Here is a 24564-nt window from a genome sequence, read left to right as displayed (position 1 = left end):
GTATTGTTTTATGTAACAGTTACCATTTCATTTTTTTTTGTCTTTCCCCTTAGTGTGTAACTGTTGAAATACGTTTATTTTGTATCGTCTCACTCTTATATACTGTGAAATTTCAGTCTTTTAACCTAGGTTGTGTCTGTGGTTGGTCAGCTTTGATCAGTTCGGTATCCTTGTAAACAAAGTGTGTGTTTGTGTGTGTGTGTTTGTGTGTGTGTTTGTGTGTGTGTGTGTGTTTGTGTGTGTGATTTCATAAAACTAGCACTTGAGTACTAGCAAAATACATGCTTTATTATTACAATTTGATAAACTGGTTTCAGTTGTGTTTTTTTCAGTATCTTATCAAAACCACATTTCTACAAAATAGATGCAGACTGGAAGCATGATGTGATTACTTAAAACAGATTTACAGTGCCATCAGCTCCATTGTTAACATACAACAGCAGCAATACAGACTGGTAGCCACACGAAGTAATGCCTCAGACATTCGTATATAAAGGAAAAAAATTATATATACACCTGCCAATAATTTCATACACGCACTCATTCATGCATAATGTACATGCCCGCACATATGTTCCTGTGAACATACTGTATTATGAATCTATTTGTTATTAATATAAGCAGCAGAAGTACTCGCTTCATATGAAATGTTAATTCATTACCAGTGTAATAATACTTATTCATCCCATGATAAAACAGTGTGTGTACAAGGTGTTTGTTTTTCATTTAGTAATAGATTAAATTTTGAGTCATCATCTGTATTGATGGCTGCCTTCGTTGAGGGTTGAACGTCGAGCTGGCACCTTGGCGTTCGTGAAAATCTACTGCCAATCATTAGCGGACCAGAGTTCCGCTGTGGCGACCCCTAACCGGGAAAAGCCGAAAGACAAACAACAACAATCTGTATTGATGGCCATAGAGTTGCCTCTAATGTTATTAAAAGAGTATCAGGTGATATATTTTTACTGCTGAAGCTGTGGGGTACATAGTGAAACAGGTTTATGCTTGTTTTATTTGAATAAAGATCACTTTTGGCTTTCTACAGTGTGCTATAATCCTTTTGGATATATATGCTTATATGGAGTATATTTGCTTGAAAATTTGTGGAATGTGCCCTTTTCTCATTGTAGTGTGAGTGGAGTGCTGTAAATATTTAGCAGTGTATGTGGAGGGATGCAAAAAAGTATTTAATTTTTTCCCTTAGTTTTATTTTTGATTTGTGCTCAGCAAAGGTTCAGTGTTTTGCTTGGTCAAATCAGTTGGTGGGGGAGGGAAACATTTTATCAATATGAAATATATGTTGTTGTCTGTGTGTTTGTGTATGAAATTATATTAAAAAATATGTGTGCATATATTAGTGATCTAATATATGTGCATATATTCGATCACTGCTGCAGTAGCCTAAGCTATACGTGATGTATTTTGCCAAGGATCAGGCATCTGGCTAATATGCAAAAGCCTTTGGGCAACTTCCACATGCACCATACATCTAAGGGAGCATGAGGATGTGCTGGTGTAAAAGCAGACATATGGGTGACAAAATTTAGAACTTTCTTGCTGTTGAAGATATCGGTTAGACTTGAGACTTTTTGTATCTTTGTTGGATTTTTTGGGCAGCTAGGTACCCTGATGGGAACTTTCTTTCCATACTTCTGAGAAAGGGAAATTGTCTGTGTAAATGGCACACTTTGTATAGAGATGTCCTTCAAGAATTCAACTGCAGTCATAACATATGGGTTGTCCTGCCTCAGGCAGCCCTCGGTCGGCCGAATTCCAAAGTCTGGGTCCGGCGTCGGCTGGTGTCTCCTTCTCTCCGACGTCACAACGGCTGGAGTATAAAGGCATCGGCCGACGCCATCTTCTTCAGTCTTTCTTGCCGCGTGGTGCCAGAAGCAGAAGCAGTTCACAAGTGCCGGTCGGTCAGCTCCTGTGTTTTCAGTACCAAAGTCATCTAAAAGCTAAGTACCCCATTGGGGAACATTTATTCTTGCCTCAGCCGATGTCAGAACAAATTGAAAAAGTTAATAATTGTTTGTCTTGTGGTAAACAAATACCTCATAAGGACTTCCATTCTCTCTGCCTTCCTTGCCTGGGCCCAGACCACGATGTCTCGGCCTGTGCTTGCTTTAATAAGCGCACTCTCAGGCGCCGGGCAGAATTCGCCGAGGACTTTTTCGGTGAATCTTTTGCGTATATCATGCCGTCGGATCAACCGACAACCCAATCTGCTAAAAAACGCAAGGACCGGGACCGACATCCTCGGCCCGCGTCCACTACCGATGCTACTCCCAAACCCTCTGCTAGTGCTCCGGTCCCTTCGGAAGTGGTAAATCTACCGCTCCAGGCCGACGACACAGCGTTAACACGACCTTCGGTCTCGGAGATCTCTCCGGTGCCGGTTGTTGATTTTCCTCCGGAAACCGAAGTTCTGGATCTACCCGACACCATTTCTGTGGACAAGGTTACGCCTGCACATGGGGCTGCTAGGCCTCCTGTATCCATGTCCATCAAGGCCTTTGCACGTGCTAAGGCCGACAGTCAGGCCAAGGCCCATCCTAAACCTACTGCCCAGGCCCCTTCTTCTGATAAGCAGATCATGTCTCTGGCTGCTGATCTTATTTCCCTTATCAGGGGGTCTCAGCCTCATCCGGACAGGGGTTCTCAGCCACCTGCAGAGAAAAGGCCTAGAACTGAGCAGGCGGACGACCTCTCTTCGGACGAAGCCTCTGGGGATTCTGAACATTCTGATACCCAAGAAGAATCCTTCCAGGCCTACAAGGACTCTGATGCTGAGGAATCAATTCCCTCTGCCTCCCCTCCAGAGGATTTCTCATTTGGTGAAGTCCTGCATTCCATGAGGGAACATTTTCAGTGGCAGGGTCAGGAATTCTCTGACTCCAGGAAAAGGCTTTGTACCTTCCTCAAGCTTCCCCTGCACAGACCTTTGGCTATTCCACCTGTTATGGACGTTTTGGATGATGTTTTCTCTGACTCCAGTGCTAACCCTGATTCTCTTCCTCTGGCTCCTGTCAAGCCGGACAGGTATTATAGGGTCTCTGACACTCACAAGCACCTTTTTAAGGCCCACTCTGTGGATCTAGAAACTATTTCACAGGGCCCCAAGGGAGTGGCTACCTCCTCTGCCAAAAACCCACTGCCAGCGGACAGAGAAGCAAGGTCCCTGGAGAGATGGGGTAAAAAAGTATATACCTTTACTACCCTAGCCATGAGGTCACTAAACTGCCTTTTTCACATGTTTCAGTACCAGGATTTTCTCCTGGATGATTTACAGAAAAAGTTAGCCTCTCCTGAGCCTATTGATAAAAAGGCATTGCAGGATCATATACATAACACTCAGCAGGTTAATAACCATTTCCTTCAGTGTGGTTATGATGCACTGGAAGCTTCATGTAGGGCAGCTATGACTGGGGCTGTGATATGTAGACATGCTTGGTTAAAGGATCAGTCTTTGCCTGACCATGTTAAAGTAAAGTTACTTAATGCTCCTTTGGAAAAACAGAAGCTTTTTGGTGCTAATGCACAAGATGTATTGAAATCCATAGAGGAAAAAGCAAAGTCAGTACAGACAATCAAGGATTTCCTTCAGGTTCAGCCACCCAGATTCAGCAGAAACTGGCCCTCAAAGAATTGGTCCTTCCCCGGCTCAGACAAGTTTCAAAGGGGAAAAAGCAGACGTGCCCGAGGTAGAGGGCAATACCGAGGATCTTACACGGGCCGCCAATGGCAACCTCCAAATCAAAGAAGTGGCGCAGACAGTTCAGCTGCACCACAAGGACAATCACAATGACTTGACTTTCGTTCCGCCTACAAGGGTTCAAAGAGAAGCACCTTTGGGCGGAAAATTATCCTTATTCCTCACAAAACTGGCATATCTTAACCAAGGACAACTGGATTCTGGATTTGATAGACAAAGGTTACAGATTCCACTTCCACACATTACCAATAAGACAAGGCATGCCAAACCTGCCACATCATCAAAGGGCAGAGGCACTCTCTCAAGTTTCCAAGCTGTTAAGTATAAAAGCAATAGAAAGGGTTCCTCCTCAGGAGCAAGGCCAGGGATTTTATTCAAGGCTGTTCCTTGTTCCAAGAAAAGAAAACAAAGGGAGACCCATACTGGACTTGTCATCTCTAAACACTTTTCTCATAGTGCCAAAGTTCAAAATGCTGACGTTGCAGCAACTCCTTCCCATGCTGGGCAAGGGGTCTTGGCTGGTCACTCTGGACCTCAAGGAGGCATACCTGCATGTCCCAGTCAGACAAAGCTGCAGAAGATACCTCAGATTTCTTGCAGGGACAGAGCATTATCAATTCTCAGCATTGCCGTTTGGCTTATCTACTGCGCCCAGAGTGTTCACGAAATGCCTGGCATCAGTAGTGGCACACTGCAGACTGCAGGGGATTCAAATATACCCCTACTTGGACGACTGCCTCATACAAGCAGACAACAAAGAAACCTTAAAAGAAAATTTGGACTATGTCATGCATCTACTGCAGGCCTTGGGATACACAGTCAACATTCAGAAGTCAAAACTACTGCCATCCCAACAGATCATCTTCTTAGGAGCCAAACTGGACACAAAAAACCAAATGGCCTACCTCACAGAGGAAAAACAGCAGCATTTACCAGAGTACTTCAAAGGCCTAGCAAAACTCTCCCAGCTGACTGCAAGGAAAATCCTGCAGGCCCTGGGGTTCATGGCATCTTGCATCCTTCTGATACCTTTGGCAAGACTTCATATGAGAAAGCTGCAATGGTATTTAAAAAACGTATGGTCTCAACACAGCCAAAGCCTAGAGGACATAATCCCACTTATTCCATGTCTGCAAAAAGAATTTTTATGGTGGGCTCAGGCCAGTCAGCTAAAGAAAGGCATGTCTTTCAGCAGACCTCAAGCAGACCAAATGATTACAACAGACGCCTCAGACCATGGATGGGGGGGGCGCACATGGAGGGCAGATGCATTCAAGGGCAATGGACCCCAAAGGAAAGACATCTGCACATAAACCAAAAGGAAATGTTGGCAGTGATACATGCAGTCGAGACTTTCGAAAAAGCACTACAACAAGGGCATTTGCTAATAAGGACAGACAACACCACTGTCGTGGTACATAAACAAGCAGGGAGGCACTCATTCTTATCCCCTCTGCAGACTAACAGAGCTTCTCTGGGAAACATCCCTGAGCCTGAAGATACATTTACAATCCCAGTTTGTACCAGGCAAGGACAATGTACTGGCGGACAACCTGAGCAGAAATTTCATGGATCCACACGAATGGATGCTGCATCCTCACATTTTCTCTCAACTGACAAACACATGGGGAAGACCGGATGTAGATCTTTTCGCTTCCCACTTAAATCATCACCTGGAAAAGTTCTGCACAAGGACTCACCATCCTCTAGCCTGGAAAACGGATGCTCTCTCCTTCAGCTGGAATTCTCTAAAAATTTATGCATTCCCTCCTCTGCCTCTGCTGACCAAGGTGATACTGAAGATCAAAGCAGAACAACCAGCAGGTATCTTGATAGCTCCAGACTGGCCAAGGCAACACTGGTACCCATTGCTATTGACCATAACTCGGACCAAACCATGGCTTCTGACCCTATGGCCCCTGCTCCTAACACACCACAGTTACAGGACTGTACATCAAGACCTGAAATCATTACAATCTGACAGCCTGGAGGCTAACATGACTTCTCCACCTAACTCTCTTTCAAAATCAGTTCAAGAAATCTTGCTGGAAGCACGCAGACCTTCCACCAGAAAAACATATTCAGCCAAGTAGAAGAGATTCAGCATCTGGAATGCCAACAGGGGTCAGGACACAGCATTACCGAGTATACCTCAGATTTTAGAATACTTGGCAGAACTACTTCATACTGGACTCTCATACTCTTCAATAAAGATTCATGCCTCAGCAATCTCAGCAAAATACAACTGTGACCCTCCAGTGTTCTCTCATCCTTTGCTAAGACAGTTTCTAAGAGGAATAAAGAATATCAAACCTCCCAGAAAACAGCCAGTACCTGCATGGGACCTCAGTTATGTGTTGGAAAAATTAACTCTTCCTCCATTTGAGCCAGCAGCAAGTTCAGAAATGCAATTTCTTTCATGGAAGACGGCCTTCTTATTGGCAGTCACATCTGCAAGAAGAGTTTCGGAGATACAGGCACTCATGGCAGTGCCTCCCTTCCTCATTTTTCATCAAGACAGAGTTTCTCTAAGAACCAATCCTACATTCATGCCCAAAGTTATTTCCAGGGTGTCTCTAAATCAAGCTATTCACCTGCCTACATTCTTCCCCAATCCTCAAAATATGGGGGGAAAAGCTACTGCATACCTTGGACATACACAGACAACTACGTTACTACTTGGACAGAACTAAGGCCACCAGAAAGTCTGACCAACTGTTTGTAGCCTATGCTACTGGAGTGCAAGGAAAAGCAATCTCCAAACAAACAATTTCAAAATGGATTGGACATTGCATCAGATTCTGCTATTCTTTCCATGGAAAAGGTGTGCCAGCCAATATTAGGCCACATTCCACCAGAGCTATAGCCACTTCCACAGCTTTCCTAAGAGGAGTGGCAACAAAGGACATTTTAGAGGCTGCTACATGGAGCTCCGTGCATACATTTACCAAGCACTACAACCTGCCCTTATATTCCAGATCCCGAGCAGGCTTTTAGCTACACCATCCTTATCATAGTTCCATCCACCCCCAGCTTGGCTATGGTATTCAACCCATATGTTATGACTGCAGTTGCATTCTTGAAGGACATAGTACAGTTTTGTACCTACCATAAATGTAGATGTCCGATAGATATGCAACTGCAGTCGGATTTTCCCTCCCTCCTACCCCTCTGTATCCTTCTTTTTGGGTCCCTACCCCTTTTTCCCCATGAGCTGGGGGTATTCCTATGGTGTATCTGTTTATTACTGTTGTGCATGTTTGGGATTATTTTTATCCATTTACCAAATTTAGCCTTCCTAGGAGGGCACCTGGCATCTGGGGCAAGAAACACTGAAGAAGATGGCGTCGGCCGATGCCTTTATTCTCCAGCCGTTGTGACGTCGGAGAGGAGGCGACACCAACCAACGCCAGACCCAGACTTTGGAATTCGGCCGACCGAGGGCTGCCTGAGGCAGGACAACCCATATGTTATGACTGCAGTTGCATATCTATCGGACATCTACATTTATGGTAGGTACAAAACTGTACTTTTCCCATACAGCTTGTTTGTTTTGCCTAGGAGAGTCACATGATATCCAGTCATGTAGTATCTAGCATTTACTCCAAAAACAATTAGTCTGCTTTTCTCCTTTAATATTTACTTAGAAAACCAATGGCTTAAGGCCCTTGAGAAACCGACAAAGGACTTGGGTGCTGGTTCCTCAGAAGTCCTCCAATTCTCAAAAAAGAAAATGGTAAGAGAGTTCCCTGAAGTGACTTTTGTTACAGATAGTGTCCAGCAGTTGTTTAATTGGGCATCGCTGTTGAAGTCTGCTCATCTGAGTCTGCTTGAAGTTTCTCTTTAGATGCTCAGAAGAAGAAGACTTTTATTAAAAAAAAATCTCTCCTTCTACGTCCCTTCTTCTAAAAATTGTAGGGAAGAATGTTTTTTTTTTTTTTTTTTTTGCTAAATGTCTTTTTAAGTGTTTTGGTCACTTCAGTCTGCCTCACCTGTTTTTCCATTCAAAAAGTAAGAGATTACCTTCTCCTTCTGATAATGAATCTCAGTCTGATAGAGAGGAGATTGGGTAAGGTTATGCCTTCCAGGTGACCTCCCTGGACTCTCTGCAGTCAGAATCTGAAGAAGGTGTTTCTTCAGAGTCTATAGTGGAAGAACTTTCCTTTTCTGACACTGCAGTTAGGATGAAAGACCTAGTCGGGGGGGGGGGGGGGGAAGCTACTGCATACCTTGGACATACACAGACAACTACGTTACTACTTGGACAGAACTAAGGCCACCAGAAAGTCTGACCAACTGTTTGTAGCCTATGCTGCTGGAGTGCAAGGAAAAGCAATCTCCAAACAAACAATTTCAAAATGGATTGGACATTGCATCAGATTCTGCTATTCTTTCCATGGAAAAGGTGTGCCAGCCAATATTAGGCCACATTCCACCAGAGCTATAGCCACTTCCACAGCTTTCCTAAGAGGAGTGGCAACAAAGGACATTTTAGAGGCTGCTACATGGAGCTCCGTGCATACATTTACCAAGCACTACAACCTGCCCTTATATTCCAGATCCCGAGCAGGCTTTTAGCTACACCATCCTTATCATAGTTCCATCCACCCCCAGCTTGGCTATGGTATTCAACCCATATGTTATGACTGCAGTTGCATTCTTGAAGGACATAGTACAGTTTTGTACCTACCATAAATGTAGATGTCCGATAGATATGCAACTGCAGTCGGATTTTCCCTCCCTCCTACCCCTCTGTATCCTTCTTTTTGGGTCCCTACCCCTTTTTCCCATGAGCTGGGGGTATTCCTATGGTGTATCTGTTTATTACTGTTGTGCATGTTTGGGATTATTTTTATCCATTTACCAAATTTAGCCTTCCTAGGAGGGCACCTGGCATCTGGGGCAAGAAACACTGAAGAAGATGGCGTCGGCCGATGCCTTTATTCTCCAGCCGTTGTGACGTCGGAGAGGAGGCGACACCAACCAACGCCAGACCCAGACTTTGGAATTCGGCCGACCGAGGGCTGCCTGAGGCAGGACAACCCATATGTTATGACTGCAGTTGCATATCTATCGGACATCTACATTTATGGTAGGTACAAAACTGTACTTTTCCCATACAGCTTGTTTGTTTTGCCTAGGAGAGTCACATGATATCCAGTCATGTAGTATCTAGCATTTACTCCAAAAACAATTAGTCTGCTTTTCTCCTTTAATATTTACTTAGAAAACCAATGGCTTAAGGCCCTTGAGAAACCGACAAAGGACTTGGGTGCTGGTTCCTCAGAAGTCCTCCAATTCTCAAAAAAGAAAATGGTAAGAGAGTTCCCTGAAGTGACTTTTGTTACAGATTGTGTCCAGCAGTTGTTTAATTGGGCATCGCTGTTGAAGTCTGCTCATCTGAGTCTGCTTGAAGTTTCTCTTTAGATGCTCAGAAGAAGAAGACTTTTATTAAAAAAAATCTCTCCTTCTACGTCCCTTCTTCTAAAAATTGTAGGGAAGAATGTTTTTTTTTTTTTTTTGCTAAATGTCTTTTTAAGTATTTTGGTCACTTCAGTCTGCCTCACCTGTTTTTCCATTCAAAAAGTAAGAGATTACCTTCTCCTTCTGATAATGAATCTCAGTCTGATAGAGAGGAGATTGGGTAAGGTTATGCCTTCCAGGTGACCTCCCTGGACTCTCTGCAGTCAGAATCTGAAGAAGGTGTTTCTTCAGAGTCTATAGTGGAAGAACTTTCCTTTTCTGACACTGCAAGTTAGGATGAAAGACCTAGTCGGGGGGGGGGGGGGTGGCATTTGATACATAAAGAGCATGTTATGACTTTTTAAAGGTGGAAGTTCCTAAGCCTTTGGCTCTCCCTGCTGTCACTAGTGCACTAGGTGATGCCTTTCATACTCATGTACTTCTGAAGTCAGGCCTGTTCATGTAAAAAAATAAACCTGACTTTACAAGACCTACAACTTTTCAGTAAACCTGTAGATGACCCATCAGTTATTTCCTTAAAAGGCATTGACTTTAAACCATCGTACTGCCAGTAATCTTGTACTGTCCAATATGGATGGCAAGGCTTTTGACAGAAACAGGTGGAAAGTGTATACATCTTCCACCGTAGCACTCAGAGCAGTTAATTGTCAGGCGCACATGGCTAAGTGTCTGTCTTCTGGTGACTTTTTCTGATATAAATAAGCCAACGACTGAATTGGCTATCTTCTGGGATTAAATTCTCATTACTATCTCTGATTTCTTCAGTAACTCATTAAGCATTATCATTATCATTGTCATCAACCCCTTTTTCCCCATTTTCTGTATGGGGACGTGATGTCATGTCACTCTCTGCATCTTTCCCTATTCAGTGCCACTCTGCTACCATCTTCAACACTCGTACTTGACTGTTGTTAAGTCTTCTCTCACACAATCCAGTCACCTTTTTGCTGGATGCCCTTGTTTCCTCTTGCCTTTTTTCTGTCTCCCAAATCTTCTTCATTATATTGTCTTCTGCTTTCCTGCACATGCGCTTGAACCACCATAATCTGTCCTCTTTGACCTTTTCTACAATTAGAGCTACTTTGGCTTCTGCTGTTGTGTCCTCATTTCTCCATCTGTCCCGCACTGTACATCCTACCACCTTTCTCAGACACTTCATCTCCATCACCCATAGCTGCCTCTACTGCTCTCCCTTTACTGGCAAGATCTCTGTACCATACAGTAGTACTGGTCAGACCACTGTTTTATACACCTTACTTTTCAGCTTCTTTCACATTCTTCTGTCATATACTACCCCTGATACTATGTGCCAGTTGGTTGCAGCCCCTCTGATTCTAGCTTTGACGACCTAATTCAGACTTCCCTTCTCCTGAACCACCCTTTCCAGTTGGTTGATGCTATCGTGTTCTACTCTTTTCCTTCTATCTCAATTTTCAGCTTATTCTGATTTCCCCCATTTGCTGCCATTACAACTGTCTTATCTGTACTCAGTTTCATCCCATGTGCCTCAGTTTTGCATTCCATTCCCCTACCCTTTCATGAAGTTCTTGCTCAGAGTCTGCCTGTAATGTCACTTTGTCTGCATACAGCAACTTTGTTGATCTATCCCCTCTGATCTGCTTGCTAATGTAGTAGTCCATCACCAGTATGAACAGCAGTGGGCCCAGAGCTGAACCCTGATGCACAACCACTGTTGCTGGAAACCCCTTTGTGAGACCCAAGACTGTTTTGTACTTGGGTCTGTGGATCTTTGTGCTTAGTTTGCACTATTTCTACTAATGTTTCTGGGACTTTGAACCATCGCAGGACTCCCCAATCCAGCTTTCTTCGGACCATGTCATATGCTTTCTCCATGTCTAGGAATGCCCAGTTGGACACACTTCTTTATTTCTAGCTTTTTCTGTGGTATGTTTCTCACTGCAAACATGAGGTCAGTTGTGCTGCATTCTGATCAGAGTCCGAACTGCTCATCTCCCATCTTATTTTCTACCACTTTGCATATTTATCAAGTCACCTTCTCAAGAACTTTCATGCTGTGTGATAATTTGATATATCTGTACTGCCCACCGTTGTGAATGCCCCCTTTGTTCTTGAACACTGGCACTAGTGTGCTAATTCTCCAGTCATCTGGGTTATGTCTTACTCTCCATACTGCTGTGAGTACCCTCAAGAGCTATTTCTCCCTGATCTCCCCCAACATTTTTTTTAAACAAGAAACATCTTTATTATTAAATTATCACATATGATTTAGGCAATCATATAATTATGTATGTGTGTGTGTATAAATGAAAATAAACAATATTGACATAATTTTAGTTGCTAACATTATACTTCACTTATAATTTATCCTGTCGTTAGTCAGATATTACATAGCTCATTCATTTTCTGCCTTCTTTTAAACCTCATTCCTCCTCTGCATGTATTGTTCCCACAATTCCCTTTCTTTTTATATAATTTGCTCCTACTCTTTTCTAAAGATCCCAATTCCATTTGTTTTATCTCTGTTACTATATTCACTACTTCTAGTACAGTTAGTTTAGACTTTGATTTCCATTTTCTAGAAATTGCTTTTTTTGGCAGCAACCATAATTGGACTCGGCAAGGCCGTACTATGTCTAGGCAATTCTGATTGTGTCATAGCTCAAAAAATTATTTCCTTAGTTACATCAATTTGTTCACCCTGTATCTCTGACACAGTAGTTTGCAGGGAATCTTTAAATTCTGCCAGCTCATTACACTCCGAGAAAATTACCTCTTTCTCTCCCATCACACTTCCAACATTTGCTATCTACTTGAGGAAAAATTCTTTGGCGCCTAATTGGGGTATAAAAATACCTATGTAAACACTTCCAAACAAAGATTCTAAATCTTCTTGACTTCGTTGCACATTTGGGAGCCATACCAATATCCCCCCATTGAATAAGCAATTCACAAAGAAACAATCTCTCTTCCTAATTCTTTCTAACCTCCTCAATTGATTCTTGTAGTTATCTTGCACTATTTTGTATACTCTATCAGTTCCTTTTTTAACAGCAGCTTCTTTTCTAGATTCTACTAATAACTTTGCTAGTGCTAGTCTTTCACTTAGGATCCCCCTATTTGTTTCTCTTTGCCTATACTTTATCACTCCTTGATAGGGAACGCAATCTCTATCCTGCAGTCCCAATAAATTCTTGGCCTCTTCCCATTCTCTTACCTTTCCCTCTCTAATTATTTGCTCCCACTATTTGCCATTTTTCTCCAGTAAATTCCAGCCCCCTCTTGCCTATTGTCTGTATCCCTAATTGCAATCATGCCTATTGGCAGAATTTCCTTTCTCCATTCCCATGTTGGCTTAGTTCTTAGAATACTTTCTGATACTTTGTGAATATACTGTTCCGTATGGTTATTGCTATTCTCCTTAAGGCAATTCTTAGTTCTTGTTTGGCATGTTGATTGGTTTTATGTCCAGCTTTTTCTCAACAGAGCTCTCCCAGGTAACTCAAGCTGGGCAACTGGACACTGGCCAATAGAGTACCTTATTTGCCCAGGGCGGCTGGGCTTTGTGGCAGGCACACACTTGCCAATAGGGGAACATACACCCCTCCCACTGTTAGCATTGGTCCCTGGCGTAGGTTGGAATAGGCCAGGTCCTCAACCCACTTCTCACAGCAAATACCCACGTCCATTTTGACAACAGTTGTCAACACAACCGGATCACCTAGGGCCATATTTTTACACCGTCAAGTGTCTAGCCTTGCAATGGTTTGCAGTCTGTGATCCATGTTCTTCTATTTTGTGGATACTGTACACCACAGTAGATGCCCAGAATGGTTGGTAAATGCAACTTTCCCCCTGTAGGGCACCATCTAGACTCTATGCTGCTGTCCACAGTTCCATTTTTGGGTGTATTTGAGATGGAAACATGCAACATGTCCCCCCCCCCCCCCCCCAGAGGTGGGAGGAACCCACAGGGGGACTGGGAGAACATGCAAATGCCAAACAGGCATTGGTCCGAGGTTAATATCATTACCTCATAATGATGTTCTTCGTGTTTGACTGTTGCAGTCATTACATTTGGGTAATCCTGCTGGCAGGTTGCCCTCAGTCGGCCTGAATTCCAAAGTCTTGGGTCCTGCATCGGTTGCTGTCTCCCCTTCCCTGGCGTCAGGTCGTCAGGGGTATAAAAGATGTAGCCGACCCCATTTTCTTCAGTCTTTCTTGCCGCACAGTGCCCAAAGCAGAAGCAGTTTGCAAGTGCCGGATGGCCGACTCCTGAGATTTTTGTGTTCGCGTTTCAGATCCGAAGTCTTCATTAAAAGCTAAGTACCCCGTTGGGGAAACTTTTTTCTTACTCCAGACCGATGTCAGAAAAAGTTAATAATTGTATTTCTTGTGGGAAGCAAATGCCTCCTAAGGACTTTCATTCTTACTTGTATTCCTTGCCTAGGCCCTGACCACGACGTTTCATGTTGTCGGTTTTGTGCTAGATTTAACCAACTCACTGTTAAGCGTCGGTGCGATTTTGCACTAAGCTATTTTGGGCGCAGATTTAATTATACAATATCGTCGGATAGCCATCTGACTACTGGAGTTCACAAAAAGCGCAAAGAAAAAGAAAAAGACATGCAACAGAGGTCCAAAACCGACGACGAAGCTTCTCCTAAGCCAGTCGCTGGTTCGCCGGTTCTCAGTGAGGTGCTTTTGCAGCCCCTGACGCCCGCTACTTTCGAGTCGCAGGCCGCTACCGACTCTCACGTGGAGTCAGTCAGGCCGCTGGAAACTCAAGGTATTGGAGCCTCAGAGACTATTCCCTCAGATAGGTCCAGAGCCGCTGAGCAGGCATCGGCTTCTGAGGGTGTTTTCAGACCTAAACAATTATAAAGTGACTACAGCTTCAAAGGCTAAGAATAAAGCACCTTTAAAGGCAAATAAACAAGTTCACCAGCCACATGGACAGGCCTCCATGCCCAAAAAACAGATGCTCAAACTGGCCGAAGACTTAATTACCTTGATCAGGGGTTCCCATTCCTCTCCTGATAAGAGGCCTAGGCAAGGGACAGACTATAAATCTTCAGATCAGGTTTCCATTTCCTCAGATTCCTCTTCTGATCAGGAATATTCTCTTCTCCCCTATGAGGATTCTGATGCTGAAGAGTCTGTTCCTTCAGCTTCTCCTCCTGAGGACTATTCCTTTTGGGAAACACTGCATACCATTCGGGAGCATTTCCACTGGGAGAGCCAAGATTTTTCAGAATCTAAGAAGAGGCTCGGGGACTTCCTTCTACTACCTCAACACAAACCTCTAGCTATTCCACCTGTTAGACATTGTAGATTGTGTTTTCAGAGGTCTAGTCTGACCCCTGACTCCTTTCCTCCAGCTCCTGTTAAGCCTGACAGATACTACAGGGTTCCTGACTCTCATAAATTCTTTTTCAAAAACCCTGCTGCAGACCCAGAAACTATTTCTCAGGGTCCCAAAGGGGTTAAGGCTTCCACTGCAAAAAACCCTACCCCCTCTGACAGAGATTCTAGGGCACTGGATAGATGGGGAAAAAAGATTTACACATCTGCTCCCTTGGCTATAAGGGCCTTAAACTGCCAGTTTCATATGCTTAAATATCAGCAATATGTCATAACACTGCTTAAACAGAAAATGTTGGTAAATTCTGAATGTGCAGAAAACAAAAAAATGCAGGATTTATTGTATGCAGCTGAAGAAGTTGGAAAGCATACTTTGCAATGTAGTTTTGATTCTCTGGAGGCCTCCTGCAGGGCCGCTGTTATGGGTTCTGTAATTAGGAGTCATGCTTGGTTAAAGGAACAAAATCTGCCTGATCATGTCAAAGCTAAATTATTAGATGCACCATTACAGCATGATACCTTGTTTGGTGTTAAGGCAGAAGAGGTGTTAAAGAAAATGGAGGACAAAGCTAAATCTATGCAAACGGTCAAAGATTTTTTTACAAGTACAGCCACCTAGGTTTAGCAGACACTGGCCTACAAAGAATTGGTCCTTTCCAGTGTCAGACAGACCTCAAAGGGGCAGATCCAGACGCCCTAGAGGCAGATCCCAACCGCAAGGTTCGTACAGGTCTAAGCAATGGGGTACTTCTACCTCTAAAAGTGGAGAAGACAAGTCACAGCCATACAGGAAACAGTCCCAATGACTTCCCCCTGCCTGCACCAAGCACTTATCTACTGGCAGCACCCTTAGGGGGAAAAATAGCACTTTTTTCTCAAAATTGGCACATTATAACCCAGGACAAATGGGTTCTAGACATAGTGTCACAAGGCTACAAGTTTCACTTCCATACCCTGCCAAGGGCAAACGGTTGGCCAGACCTGCCAAAAAATCAATGGGCAGAGGCTCAAAAACAAGTCTCATCCCTCATGGACTTGGGGGCTATTCAACAAGTGCCACAGCAAGAGCAGGGACAAGAATTTTACTCAAGACTGTTCTTGGTACCCAGAAAGGACAAAGCATGGAGACCAATACTGGACCTATCTATTCTAAACACTTTCCTGGATATACCAAAATTCAAGATGTTGACCTTGCAGCAGCTTCTGCCCATGCTGGGCAGAAAGGCTTGGCTTGTCACTTTAGACCTAAAAGAGGCATACCTGCATGTCCCAATCAGACAATCATGCAGAAGATACCTCAGATTCAAGGCTGGTTCAAAGCATTACCAATTCCCTGCACTGCCCTTTGGCTTATCTACTGCGCCCAGGGTCTTCACAAAGGGCCTGGCACCAGTAATTGCTTTCTGCAGACAATGAGGAATACAAACATATCCTTACTTGGACTGCCTCGTTCAAGCAGAGAACAAGGACATTCTACTACAGCATCTGGCGTTTGTCAAAAGACTTTTAACATGCCTAGGGTACACAGTCAACGAAAAGAAATCAAAACTAGTACCCTCTCAAGAGATAATATTCCTGGGTGCAAGCTTAAATACAACTGCCCAGATGGCTTATCTCACACCAGACAAACAAAGGCAACTGACTACCTATTTCAAGGAAATGGCAGCAAAGGCCCAGTTATCTGTAAGAAAAATCTGCAGGCTTTGGGCTTCATGGCATTCTGCATCCTACTAATTCCATATGCAAGACTGCATATGAGGAAACTTCAATGGTACCTAAAATGTGTCTAGACACAACATTGCCACAGCCTGGAAGCAATGTTTACTCTCATTCCCTGCCTGCAACAGGAGTTTTGATGGTGGGCAAAGGCTTGTCACCAAAACAAGGAACAGCCATTCTCACTACCCCCAGCCAGGCAGGCACTAACAACGGATGCATCAGATTATGCCTGGGGGGCCCACATGGCAGGAAAATGCATTCAGGGCACATGGACCTCAAACCAAATGCATCTACATATCAGTCAAAAAGAGATGCTAGCTGTTCAAAATGCCCTGACAGCCTTCAAGGACCTACTTCATCTGGGACAACTACTGATAAAGACAGACAACACCACGGTCATGTGGTATATAAACAAGCAGGGGGGCACACATTCTTACCCCCTTTGCAGACTAGCCATGACATTGTGGGACACAGCTTTGACTTACCAAGTACATTTGCAGGCACAATTCCTGCCAGGAAAGGAAAATACTCTGGCAGACGAACTAAGCAGAAACCTCATGGATCCCCACGAGTGACAGCTGGATCCACAAGCCTTCAGCATGATAACAAGGAAATGGGGATGCCTGGGCATAGATCTATTTGCCACCCCTCACAGCTACCAACTAAAAAGATTCTGCACAAGGACTTATCACAGACAAGCATGGAAAGTGGACTCCCTGTCTTTCAGGTGGAAAAACCTATCAGTATATGCCTTCCCTCCACTGCCTCTCCTCCCCAAGGTACTCCTAAAGGTCAGACAGGAGAAACCAAAGATGATACTGATTGCCCCAGACTGGCCCCGCCAGTACTGGTATCCAATCCTAAGGAACTTGTCACGTTACTCAGCATGGACCTTACCTCAGTCACCTTGTCTACTGTCCCAACAAAACAATCAGATCCTGCACAGCCAACTCAGGACATTAAACCTGGCAGCATGGCGGATAATGTAGTCATACAAAAAACACCTCTCAGCAAAGCTGTGATGGATGTCTTTCTGGAAGCCAGAAGGCCTAGTACAAGAAAGTCTTATGCTGAAAAATGGAAGAGATTCTGTGCTTGGAACCAGGCACAAGGAACTGATACAAATGTACCAAATATTCCTCAGATTTTGCAATACTTAACTGAGATGCTGGACAAAGGCCTGTCCTTTTCATCAATTAAAATTCATGCCTCTGCCATTTCGGCTCATTACACTACAGAGCTACCAATTTTTTTCTCACCCTTTATTAAAGCAGTACTTCAAAGGAGCCAAAAATTTAAGGCCTCCAAGGAGATCACCTATACCTGCATGGGACCTCAACTGTGTCTTGGAAAAGCTCACCCTGCCTCCTTTTGAGCCAGCTGCTACTGTTGATATAAAGTTTTTATCTTGGAAAACAGCTCTGCTCCTAGCAATCACTTCTGCAAGATGAGTTTCAGAGCGCTCATGGCTGTGGAACCTTTTATCATTTTTTTATCCAGACAGGGTCTCTCTGAGAACAAACCCAACATTTATGCCTAAAGTGGTGTCCAGTGTGGCTCTTAACCAAACTATTCATCTGCCAACCTTTTTATCCAAATCCACAGAACAAGGGGGAGAGAATTCTGCACTCTTTGGATGTACACAGACAGCTTAGAATCTACTTGGACAGAACCAAAGCTTTCAGAAAGACAGTGCAATTACTAGTGGCATATGCTGCAGGATCACAAGGAAAGGCTATCTCAAAGCAGACTATCTCAAAGTGGATAGGCCACTGCATTCATTTATGCTATTCACACCATGCCAAGCCAGTGCCTAAGGGCATTAGGCCACATTCCACCAGAGCTGCAGCCACTTCAGCAGCCTTTCTCAGGGGAGTACCAACCAGAGACATTTTAGAGGCAGCTACTTGGAGTTCAGTGCACACCTTTACAAAGCATTATCATCTGCCATTCTACTCTAAATCCAGGGCAGGCTTTGCTACTGCAGTTCTGCAGGGCCTTATAGCCGCTCTTAATGCTGTTTAGCTCCAGCCTCCCAACCATAGCTTTGGGACTCTACCCAAATGTAATGACTGCAACAGTGAAACAGGAAGAACATAGTACAGTTGTGTACACTTACCATAAATGTAGATGTTTGAGTGTATTCACTGTTGCAGTCCAGGTTACCCACCCGCCATCCCCCTTTTTTCTATGGATCTTATCTTTCCTTCTCTGATTTATACAACCTCTGTGGTGTATTTGCTTATAGATGAAAGTCAAATTTATATTGGTGCATTTATTGATTTTTATATATATAAAATTTGGCTACCCTTTTAAGGGGCACCTGACATCTGGGGCAAGAAAAACTGAAGAAAATGGCGTCTGCTGCTTCTTTTATACCCCCTGACGACCTGACGTCAGGGGAAGGGGCGACAGTGGCCGACGCAGGACCCAAGACTTTGGAATTCAGGCTGGCTGAGGGCAACCTGCCAGCAGGAGTACCTAAATGTAATGACTGCAACAGTGAATACACTTGAACATCTACATTTATGCTAAGTGTACACAACTGTACATTTTGCATTATCTCTGTGAACTGTTCACATATGACCTTTCCTGTTCATCTGTTAAGATTCATCTTTGACATTTTCTGCTTCTCTGTCTTTAGATCTTCTATTTCTTCTTATTCACTTCTGCTTGTCTACCCTCATCTCATCCTTCCTCAGGTGAAGCAGTTTTTAAAAGGTGGCCCTCACATTCGTTTACCTAGTATACAGGTAACTTTTCCTTGGGAGCTACATTTTTTATTAGAAAAATATACATTTTTACCTTTTGAACCAGCTCACCTGGCCAGTTTTAAAGTTCTTAACATGGAAGACAATTATATTTTCCTGATTTTGCTTAGAGTATCTGAGTTGCAGGCTGTCATGGAAATTCAATCTGGTCTTACATTTCATAGAGACAGGGTGACCTTAAGAACTAACCATTTCTTTATGCCAGAGGTAGTGTTATAATTCACTTTAAATCAATTTTTTCTTCTACTTATGTTCGTTCCTGAACCAAAACATAAGGAACAGAGAGTACTACATTGTATGGCTGTCCACAGGCAACTCAAATGCTGTATTGAAAGGACAAAATAATAGAGCTTCTAACTGGCTCTTCATTTCCTTTGAAGACAAAAAGAAAGGAGAATTTGTGTCCACAGTTTCAAATGGTTATTCCACGCCATCCCTTTCTGTTCTTATTATGGAAAGTCCCTTCCTTTCAAAGTAAATGCTAATGTTATCAGCACCTTGGTTGCTGCCAGAGCTTTTTGGAAAGAGGGGGACCCTAAGTATTCTAGAGGTAGCATCTTGGTTATGTTTGCACATCTTTGCCAAACATTATAAAATTGATTCCTTCTCCAGGGCAAGAACAGGATTTGCTCAGACTGTTCTCCAGGGGTGCCTGTACTTTGACCTTTCTTTTTCTCTTGCTGTCTTTGTTAGTAATTGTCCCATATAGCTTAGACTAGTGCAACAGTGATCTATGATTAGCATAGTACAGTTTGAACTTGCCATAGCAGTAGATTTTGAAATAGATCACTACTAACACCCTTCCTCCTTCCCTTTTTGGTCTCCTACTAGTTATTATCCCCTCTATCTAATCTTTGGCAAGGGTTGAGTTCTTTTTATTCTTGTTTTTCTCTAATGCATAAATATTCATATTTGGACAAGAAATGTTTGGATTTTGTGCCAATATATTTGCTTTATACCAGCATGCCCTTATGCTCCCTTGGACATCTGTTGCATGTGGAAAGTGGCCAAAAGCTTTTGAGCACTTATTAGACGTCCGATCCTTGACAAATTATGTCCCATATACCTTGGGACACTGCAACAGTGATCTAGTAGAACATCTACCACTGTGGTATGTTTACTTGCACAAATGTACTTCATACATATCTACAGTTTACATCTTTGGTACTCAAACAAACAGCTGGCTGACTTGTTTTATATTCCCCTTCTGCTTCATTCTTTCCATCTTCCCCAGTGCCCTCCCCCTCCATCAGGGAGTCTGCCAGCATCTGATGCTAGCCCCGGACTAATTCCATTTTGAGAACAGAATTGCTTTTGAACTGAAGTGGACCTTGGGGAGGCAATACCATTGACTGCTTCCACTGGGGGATTTTTTAATTTATCACCTCTCCTTTTGGTAACACATCCCTGTGTTCGCTTGCTATATTGGAGTGCTACTTCCCTACTATGGACCGTGCTTCCCTGTGGGTAATGCCCAATTGAGCACTTTCCCCATTGAGATAGAGATGCCTGTCCCTCTCTGCTAAAGCCTCAAACACTCGAGCAACCAGTCAAACCTGTGCTGCTTGGGATTTATTTGGGGAGTTAATTCTTTTATGCCATGGCTTGCCTTTTTTTTTTTTTTTTTTTATACAACTCCTAGCTTTAAATTTGTCTTCCACAACACACAGTAGTGAATGTGAAATTACTGAAGTCTAACACACTAGAAAGAAACAACTGATATTCTTAAGCTGAAACTGCCGTCCTTTGTAGAACAGAGAAAATCTCTTGGTAGGGAGCACCACCCGACTCACTTCAGTGTGAGGGGCAGTACAGGTTCTGAAGCAAGAACACCTTTGAGGTAGATTGCATTTAATCTATCAGGGCACTTGATTTTCCTTTTCTTATACACTAGCATGTTCGTGGAGCACAGTTGTGCACTGGTTAGCCAGAGCCATTGCTAGGTCATTTGTCACCCTGGGCATTCCCCAAACTGATGCTCCCAGCTGAAGACTGAGGACCAGAAAGAAAGTTTTCTGAGGTCAAGAACAAGAAAAAAAAAGTTTTCCAGACTTGAGGACAAAAAAAAAATGTCAGAACCGTAGCAAAGAACTTGTATAAGCTCAAAGCTTATTGATACACTTACTAACACCCAAAGCTACTAAAAACCCATGTTTTACTACTGAGCACATTTATTATAATAAGTCCCAGTGCTACACTTAGCTGATTGGCAACTCTTCATCCCTGCCAGTTGCACTTGGGATAACCACCCCTTTGCCCCACCCTAGTTGCATCAATGCTAATGCTAAAGAGCATAAAGTCTTGCAGTACTATGTTCTGTAATTGGTTCCTAGCTAGGGTGCCTTCTATTCAGTCTGCGTGATTTCTGTGTCTGTATGGGTTTCTACAAGGTCTCCAGTTTTATCCCCCATCCAAAGACATGCTGTTAGGTGAATTGGTGCGCCTTCTAAAATTGCCCTTGAGAATGAGTAGTGCATGTGTGCACACTCTGAGGTAGGGTGGTGTCTTGTTCTGGAATGGGTCTCATTTTTATGCAATGGCTTTTTGGGATAGGCTCCAGCTCTCCCAATTTCCTGAGTAAGATATGGCAGTTATAGGAAAAAGAATTTTCTTTCAGAAAAAAAGATGCATCTGTCTTCCTGTTTGGTGTTTTAGGTTTCAGTCTTTTTTTTTTTTTTTTGGCATTATTGCACTGATCTTGGATAATGTTTTAAGGTTAATGTGAATACATGACTCTGGTTTGATAATCATATTAATAAGATCTTCAAGGCTGCTTTATAAAATTTAAGATTTTTTTAAATTTATTTCTAATAAATCCCTTGACATAAATGATTTTATTATGTATGGTCTTAAGGTAGGTCTGAATTAAAGTTTGCTGCATTAGTATGGCCCCCTGTAAATGTCAAATTCTTAGGGTACAGAGGGTGCAGAGAATTTTGAATAATGGGATGAAGAATTTTCCTTAAGCTTTAATACCAAAGGCTTTGAACTTGCCATAATATTTTAGTGAATCTGCGTACACAGCAGTGTCTTGGTTTTTAGGCTTCTGTGGTATCCTGTCACACAGTTACCTATTAACAGTAGTAGGAGTGAAACTCTGCTCGTACCACAGTGGGGACCTTTAGATGTCCATACCACTTTGTAAGATTCCTCACCTTCTTCACTTCCATAATTTATTATGTATTGTTTGCAGCAAACTAGAAATGTGTGCCTAAGATGAGTAATCTTTATGGCCAGTTGAAATGTAAAGTCCTAATGTCTGCTGTGGTTAAGTCATTGTGCTTTCATCTGAAACCTTTTGAGTATCTCTAGCTGGTTACTCATACTTCAGTTTCCCCACATCACTACCTCATTGGTCTTTTTGGCATTCTTATATAGAGACTAATCTGTTACAGCTTGTGCAATACTCTCCAAGGAATCACTTACTGGCAGTATCATTAGCAACAGATTTTCTTTATTTTACGTTTGTTGACAGAGAAGGTCTGGCTGGGTGCAAAAACCCAATTTTAGCAGAGACTTGTGGAGAAAAGCTCCATTATATGCAGTCTAATCAAAATATTTTAAATTGGATAATAGCAACAATGTCAGGCAGAATACAACTGAACAAAATTTTACAATGCCATAATAAATAAGATAGTAACTATATATACAGTAAGGCTTCTTATACTAATTTATACTCTCTACAGAAATAATTAAAAAATAACTATGCATAAGATAGATGTCATAATACAGAGTACCAGGTTATTTGCAAAGGGTAGATAGCAAAAGGTTAACTTAATTTTGAGATGTAAATGTAATGAGTGGTAAAAGAGAGGCATGGGTATAAGATGGGGTGGGTGACAACAGAGTGATAGCTGGTAACAGAGTAGAGGAGGGTGGAAGTATAGTAGAAGAGGAGGAAGAATGCAGAAGTGTTATACTTGTCCTGGAGGTGTACAGCTACAATGTTGAGAGATGTTCCGTTAGATGTGTTTTGAATGGCTTTTGGTTTTCAAGAAGCCTGAGAGCATGTGGGAGGGCATTCCAGAGGGTGCCTACAGAGTTAGAAGGAGGCTCCAGATGCATTTTGGTATTTAGTGACAGAGAGGAGTTTTGTCTTTAAGGTGATGAGGTTTAGTAGGGTGGTAGTGTTGACACATGCCTTTTGTGCTGGATACGTATAAGGGAAGCATATTAGAATATGAGCTACTAGTAACAACTGTAGTGAAGGTCATGTGGGAGTTCTATTTCATTTAGTTTAAGGGTAGAACAGTGAGCAGTTGTAAAGGGAAGATTTGCAGCCAAGTGAGCTATTTTATTTTAGCATTGTTACAGTTTTGTGTGGAAGTCTGTAGGTTAATAAAGAGTGGGGGGCGGCATGTTGTAGAATAGGCAGGAGGTAGGCTTTAGCTGTGGTTTCTCTAGTTCTGTCTGTTAGGGTTTTGTTTTGTATAAGAGGCTGAGCTTTTAGTGCTTTAAATAGCAGTTTTGAAGTGTAGGTCAAATTTCTTGTCATCAATGGTAACTTCTAAGAGGTGTTGGGGACCTGTTCAATCAGAGTGTTGTTTAATGAAGTGATTTTGACAAGAGCTTTGCTTTACTAGTTTTTACTTTTTACATTTTACTAGTTTTGTTTTTTGGGGGAGGTAAGTAGAAGTTGAGTTGTCAAGTCAGGATTATTATGGATGTAAAGGATTCTTGAGTAATTTTTTGAAGTTTTTGTAGGTTAGAGGCTGTGCAAATGAGTGAAAAGTCATCTGCATATTGTACAAGAGTTGCATGCTTGGAAGCACTGTGTTGATCATTTCTAAATGTGTTAAACAGGAGAGGTCCAAACATGGAACCTTGTGGCACTCCCACACTAATGGGTAGACATGATGAGTATTCATGCTGCCATTTAACTGCTTGTTATCCGTTAGGTAGCTGTTAAACCAGGAGAGGTAGGAGGGGGAGAGACCTATGGATAAGGGTTTTAGTAAAAGTTTATGGTGAGAGATTGTGTCAAATGCTTTGGACAGATCTAGGAATAAGGACAATACTAGGTTTCCAGTATTTCTGCTGGCTTTCCATTTAACTTTCTGCTCTTAAGGATTGCTCCACTTTGACCTGGTTTAAGAGCTCTTTGAAGACTTTTCTTCTTCAGTCCTGGCCTTCACTGATGAGCAAATTGCTGCTATAAACTATATATTTTTTGTCAGTGTTGCTTGCATGTTTTGTGCCTTATTTAGAGTACTGTTTTGAGATTGTGATAGCGTTTAATTTGTAAATACTATGAGTTAACATTGAAGCTGTACTTGTAACAGCTCAGTGATTATAATTGGCACTGTTAAGGAGAGTGAAAAGTACCTTATACATCATTGAAAATGTGGATTGGGAATGATCTGTTACAATAACAGTCCTTTGAATTTTATCTTTTAACTCTCAATTTTAGAAGAGAAACGAATGGCATTCCTGAAATTTGTGAATGCTGACAAGGTGGGTTACCCATGAACTTTCGTCTTGTATGGAGGAGCACTGCTTAAACTGAACAGAGGGTTATGCCTTCAGGATAGT

The 24564-nt window shown here is 42.6% G+C and overlaps 1 protein-coding gene across 1 annotated transcript in view; it reads left to right on the top strand.

The window, feature by feature from the left end:
* Positions 1 to 24564, top strand: part of ARL1 (ADP ribosylation factor like GTPase 1) — a 284363-nt gene that overhangs the window by 114095 nt on the left and 145704 nt on the right. The window lies entirely within an intron of this gene.

Source organism: Protopterus annectens, chromosome 11.part0 (genome assembly GCF_019279795.1).
Source record: "Protopterus annectens isolate FY-2018-M chromosome 11.part0, PAN1.0, whole genome shotgun sequence".
In the NCBI taxonomy this organism is placed as follows: domain Eukaryota; kingdom Metazoa; phylum Chordata; order Ceratodontiformes; family Protopteridae; genus Protopterus; species Protopterus annectens.
This window is presented reverse-complemented; position numbering and strand designations above follow the sequence as displayed.